A 7,125-nucleotide genomic window follows, 5' to 3' on the forward strand; every position below is an offset into this window, starting at 1 on the left:
GGAAGAATTCAGTTTTACTCCTCTATAAAACTCACATTTTACTAAAGAGATTTCATATCCACATCTAAATGCTACTACTTTTATTACTGAATTTAACCTGAGTTAAGATTCCAATCTTGTAAGCCCCTTTCAACTCAGCAAAACCTTATTTCTGAGTGAACATGCTAGGATTGCATTGTTAGTGTTACTCTGAAGAAGGCAAATAAGATTCCTCCATTGTGTAGAGAAGCTACATACAAGAATATAGACTGTCCGTCCAGCCCCCTGCATACAGCCAGGCACTCTATCCATTCCCACCAGTGGGGGAATGTGCAAATTCTCCTTTTTTCTTTTTTAAAGGAGCTTGTTTCATTTTCACTTCCTCTAACTGTAAATGCAGAGAATGACTTAAACCAATCTCATAAACCTGTTCAACTGTTTTTGCGAACAACATGATGCGTTTCCACAGGCTACCAAGGTTAGGTTTAAAACAATCCAAAATATGTGTGAAATTATTTCATTTTTATAGTTGTATCAAAGAATGTAGTATCACCTATGATATTGTACTTAAATACTGCTATTCAAAATTTCTTAAGTCTCTGAACCTGCAGATCACTCCAAAAGGCACATGACAGGATAGTAGAATGAAAGGAAAACATTTAAAAAATCAAGTTGCTCTGCTGCTTCACAGCTTTAATCCTGTAACTGATCACTTCAGCCAGCAATGCATATATACCGTAGCTATTAACTGGTAATAAATGAAAGCAAGAAGTTATCTGCATGTCTAGGATTTCCCATGCCTTAATCCTGGTAGCCTTTATGAAGCTTGAAGTTGCATTTAGCTTATTCAACCAGAATGTTGTTATCTATCATATGAACTGAAAGACTGAGCTGGTCAATAACCAGGACCTGAATTTAAAACCCAACACAAAATCCAGATTATGAAGTCTCCCTAGTTACAATTATTACATTATGAAAAAAGTTGTTAAGCATTGCTTTGTTGTTTAATGCAAGGTCAATTAAAGCTGGAATGCTCTCCTCCACTACTATTTCTCAAGTGTTTTTATTTATAAAGCAAGTATAATACGCATTTCTTCTTCTTCCTAAAAGCTGTTTTCCCCTTCTCCGCCTCAAGTCCCTAGGATCAGAGACACAGAGAGAGAGAGCTAGAGTATTTGAAGTGCAGCTGTCTAGCAGAAAAGCGCTATTTGTAGAACTCAATACTTTGATACTGTGCACATGGATGCACAATTTCTCACAATAGTGGCAGCTCTAAAAGTATCTCAATCATTGTGGAAATCAGACCATGGTGATGCTCCCTATATAGAGAAGTCAGATGAACCCAACCAGGCCATGCCCCCCCCGCGCCCCGTGATTTTATTGGTGGGGGAGGGGCTGCATTTATCATGAAGCATGAACCCGAGTTGTTTCTCTTCCCTCCGTTTTGAACAAATATTACTAAAGTTCCTTAAAAGCTACTGAACTGCAAGGCAGAGCTGGGAAGTCTAAAGGCCACCAGCCCTCTCTAAAGGGAAGGGGACTAGAGAGAGATGTCTGGAGTTAATGAAATACTGGGGATGAGAACTTAAGTAATCCACCTTCAAAATAATGCAAAAAAAACAACAACCCCCCAGCTTCAACTGAATTCTCATTTGATAATTGATATAGTTGCATTAGGCACATTGAAAAAACTTAAAACATCAGATTGTTCAAGTGGCAATCTAAACTGGGGGCGTTTGAAGCAGCCTGGATCCCCTTCATCTCATTTGCCAACTTGTCAGTGGGATCTCGCTTTGGAAATAATCAATTAGATAAATGACTGATCCTCTTTGCCCATCATGTCAGTGTAACCCTGTTTTCTTTCATTGCCTTGGAAATCAACATGCTGATAGAATTTTGATTAATTGTACATTTCCTAGGCATTAGCTAGTAACGCTTTTAAAAAGCAACACAAGTCACTGAATTAGAAAGGACTCTCAGGGATTACTTCCTTCCACCATATCTGTAATGAGTCTACCTTGCATTCGAGTAATTGAAGTTAAGCACAGTAAACATACATTGAATAAGTGTCCATTAATCCTTGGGTGAAATCCTAAGATCTTTCCTTTAATAAGTCTCCATTTGTGAAAACTGTTCTAAATGCATACATGAGGTTTGATCCTTGGTCATTTCCTTAGTCTAACTCTTGCTTCGCTCTCCCAATTACGATTCAACAAACATCTTTAGAAAAGCCTGATGACCCAGGAACATAACAGATTCAGAAGCGAAGTCTCAAAAAGCAAGCTTATAATGCAGTTATAATACATCTGACAGAGCTTTTCACAGGTTGTTTTATTGCTGCCTAGAAAAAAATTAACAGTGCAGAAAAATAAAGTTATAGACTATGTTGTCAGGTACTCTGGTTCAAGCCTGGATTTTAAAATTGTTCTACACATGGAGGTGTAAATTGTAAGTATCAATCAGTAAAAGTCATTGCAAGTAGAGCAGGTATCACCTTTGTTGCTCAAGGCAACATATTAGCATGCTTCCAAATAAAACTAAAATCACAAATATTTAAGTTACCAAGTTATTTTTATATAAGGTTTGTTTCCATTAGCTCCAAAGTAGACATAACTGGAAGCATCAGGCTCTGTCTCTATGGCTTGTTTCTTTCCTTGGGCAATCAAAAGTCATCATTAAATAGCACAACCTACCAAGGAATGGTGCAACTCTCCCATCCATCTCAACAATGCTGGCACATTAAGTGGGTTGCATAGCAATGTTGGCTTATTAATTGTTCCCTGTATTTTTTTTAAATACAAATTACAAATGCAGTGCAAATTCAGTGCAAAACATACTTAAATCTAAAGTTTATAGCAATAGAAATAAGCTGGTAGGTCTAATTATTCCTACTAGACCGCAGATAAAAATCCTAAAAACTGTAAAATTCAGGTTTATAACTATTGTAAATATTAGTCTCCTTTACTAACCGTGCACATGAATGGCAACTGTGACTGCAACATAACTCTAAACAAGCCCATTACTGCTATAATATACAACTCCCAATTTTTCATCTGTGAAAGTGTCCATATTATTGAAAGTATTTGCATATTTAGAACTGTGAAAAATTAAATTTAACCCAATGCTTTCTTTAAAAATTGTTACACCACCAATTTTCTATAGGTTTGTTCATGGCAATATTTATATGAAATGGGTCGAAACTATCACGTTTGATTAAATAATAGCAGCACAACATCAAATATATTTAATCATTTCACAACGGAAAAGCAAAGCAAATTCAACATATATAATTATTTCCAGGTCACAGTGAAACATCATGAAATGAAACCCAGAGGAGAGTTACACATATAGAAAAGACAGAACAATAGGATCAGTATGGGCTCACTTCTCAATTACTCTTACTGTCCCACTGAAGTCAAAGTCAACAACATCAATTTGAGACTCAGTTTGAGGGGGACAGCACAACCGCACCATGCCCCAATATAACATGCTGAGGTGATTCTAGATGTCAAAGTGAAGAAATTCTGCAAGGCACTGATAAACAGCAGCTATAAATATGTGTCTAAAAAGAAATCTAGTCACAGGGCCACAGCTCAATCTACGCCTACTTCCTGTTGTCTCATTGAAAGTGAGCTTGTGTCAGTGTTAAAAGCAGTTGTCAATGTGGTACCGTTGCTGCCCAAGCTACTTGAGGTACTGCCCACCCTCCACTTCTTTTGGTGGAACTCAAATGTACTGATCTGTTTTAAGAAGCATTTTTGTTACGTAGAGCTCATCTGGTTTTGGTTAGCACAGGGGAAGAGAAGGGAAGTGATATCTCCAGCACAGAGGCCAAAGAGGAAAATCACTAAATTGGCAGCTGGTGATGAGAGATCATTGCAGGACTGAAAAACATGCTGGGCAACATGGCACTTTACAGGAAAATTGCATTAGCCACAAAATCTTGCTGTAGTGTGAAAAATGTCAAGCTTTATGGGCTCACACAGAGAATACAAAAAAGTATACCCCAATGTGTTCGAGGAAGCGAGGGGAGTAGACTCAGCTCAAGTGTCCATGCATTTAAGTGCCCCTCTCACATTAAGTAATAATTAGTAAAGGTAAAGGGACCCCTGACCATTAGGTCCAGTTGTGGAAGACTCGGGTTGCAGCGCTCATCTTGCTTTACTGTCTGAGGGAGCCGGCGTACAGCTTCCGGGTCATGTGGCCAGCATGACTAAGGCGCTTCTGGCAAACCAGAGCAGTGCAAGGAAATGCCATTTACCTTCCCGCCGAAGCGGTACCTATTTATTTGCACTTTGACGTGCTTTTGAACTGCGAGGTTGGCAGAAGCAGAGAACGAGCAACAGGAGCTCACCCCGTCACGGGGATTAGAACCGCCGACCTTCTGATCGGCTGTCCCATAATTAGTAGCTAAAAGTTAATGAAAGTGCCACATGTTAAATACACAGAAATAATGCAACATGGATATGAGCGTACAAAAAATAAAGTAGTGCGACTCCCCCCACAAGCTACACAATCTGCACGTTGAGAGTAGATATTAGAACTGTTTCCAGTTTACTTGGACTTGCAACCCTGAGCCATATATTATAAATTTATTAAGCTAGCCAACTTGCTGGCTTCTTTTTTCATAATTTGCTGAGGTAGCCAATTTCATTTTTGGAAAACAATTTTTTCTTCAACATTGCACCTTGAGTTATGGTCCCAATCCTGAGTACTCTGAATGATAGTGCAAGCAGTCTTCTAGTGCACTTTCCGAAAGTGCTTCTCCTAAAATCCACTGACTAACATATTACTGAAGTTCTGTAGGCTCTCAAAAGTTATTTCAGCACTTGTAATTCCCACAGGTATTCACAAAATACTAGAGATCTTCACTAGAAAGAAATCAAAACATCATCCTGCAAGTGCATCCCATAGCATTCTAAAATATTCTAAATTACATGGAAGGCACGGAAGGGAAGGCCATAGAGAGAAAGCAAAATGCTGGGAAGTGATTGGTCAATTAGAAACCAACAGCAGCTTGCAAACTTTTGAAAACAACATGGTAAAAAAAAAAAAGGTATGATCCTAGTATGTTGACATTAAGTCAGAGTTCTTCAGTTTGGACACAAGTGTGAGCCCAGCCTTAATAAAAGCAAGGCTCTTCATGCCACAGCTGGCGCACAATATGAGGAGGGCACAATAAGTCATGGTTTACGAAATACAAAAGATTTAAACGATCTGGAGAAAAACCATCACATAGTAGCCAGGAACAGAAACCTGAGGCAGGCCACTGTTTCAGGCTATACAGAAACCAGGTCGAATTTTAAAAATAAGGGATTGTCCTTTGGTAAAGTAATTAAGAATGTAAAGGGTGGAACTATTTGGATCTTGCAATGCAAACCCGATACTTTTTACAAAATCACAGGACGCCCCTCTTGCAAATGCCATCCATGTATTTTAGTGGGAAGATATTTAATGGAAAGATTGGGTTGCCACAAAGATAACCAACTAAAGCTGATCTAGGATTTTTCTTCTTCTTCCAAAATCAAGGTGGCTGATTTTGCTGTGATCTTATAAAATGTTATCTTTGAAACAGGTGTTCTAATAAGGTATTTGCACAGAATACAAATGAAGCAATCCTGAATAATACAAAGGACCTCACAAATTAGAGTTTTGGCAGACACATGTGCCTAGTTGCAGTGTGCAGCCTATAAAATAGTACCATTTAAAAATATTAAATGCACACACCTAGAAATACAATGAATTAAAAACAAACAAACCCCAGCATACAATTTTTTGTAATATCTGCAGCCTTTCATGTGCGTCCACTAAAAATGATCTTCAAAGGAAACACTGTTGTGAGAAGTTGTGTATGCATCTGATATAATAAAGAGCTCTAGGGACGTATCTACACCCCCACAGACATGTTTGATACCAATTTAAAGGTTATGTCTTTCTCCAAAGAATCCTGGCAACTGTAGAATGGTGCAAGTTCTGAGATATCTGAATGAGATCCATAACCCCCACCCCAAAAGGAGTTCTCAGGGTTCCAGGAGAGGGAAAGCCTATATGTTCAGTTTTTGTCTGTAGAATACAAAAACTATGTGTAACAACTTGCATTAGTGCTGAGTGTCTGGTTTAAACATTACCTTAATAAGCTGCTTATCTAGGTTACAGTATTGGGACACCTCCCCCCCCCCCCGAGTATTATTGCTTCTGCAATGAAGAAAGGGCACTGAATTAGAAAATTATCCACAAGTCCAAACAACACACTACTCTGACTCCTATTCCTTGTTTCAGTGCTTTATGGAAGCAACATTCTGTCAGCTACATCAACTTGGTTGTATCTATGGTTCAATATAAGACTAAACAGCAGATTAACATGAAGTTTGTCCAGAGCAGAGCTGTTTTAGAAATTCAATGTTTCAAATTCAAACTCAAGCGCCAGAATACACAAGAAATTATGAATTGGCTCTGCATGACTATAAGGTTTTTGAATGTTGTGTATTGATCCTGCATAGCTGACTGGAAATAAGCAGTTTGGCATGAACCATGGAAGAGGTAGGGCCTGGTTGCACATCATTAAATATATTTCCCAATATCATTATGGCTTTGACATGCCAATGGGATTTCATTTCAGTTAAATAAATAAAACAACACAGCAATCATACACAAGTCCAAATGACTTCTGTGGAACTTATTTCCCAGAAATTGTGCATAGGATTGCAGCCTTGGGTAGGAAGAGAGCTTTTAAAAATGCATCCTTTACGGAAAACAATCGAGGTAGGAAAAGGATCTAAAGAAACTACAGTAAGCCTACAATTTATTTACCCTTCAACTTGTGCACACTCAGTTTTACGCATTGGCAAAAATAAAAACAAATAAAAGGGGGCAGACATCTGGGGGGAAAGACTTTGGCAATCCTACCCACCAGTGTGGGAGCCCAATGTGCTTTGACTATACACAATTTTGGCTTTAAGCGCAATCCCCAGAACATAACCCCAACATAAATTGAGGGCTTACTGTACTTCAGATGCAGGGCTAGTGACTAGGGTGCCCTTCAGATATTTTATTTTTAAAATTTCTATACCGCTTTATATTTTTAATAAAAACCTCAAACCAGCGTATTAAATCAATAAATAATAAAACAATAGCTGGGCGATGTTC

This window comes from Lacerta agilis, chromosome 5, assembly GCF_009819535.1.
Source record: "Lacerta agilis isolate rLacAgi1 chromosome 5, rLacAgi1.pri, whole genome shotgun sequence".
Taxonomy (NCBI): Eukaryota; Metazoa; Chordata; class Lepidosauria; order Squamata; family Lacertidae; genus Lacerta; species Lacerta agilis.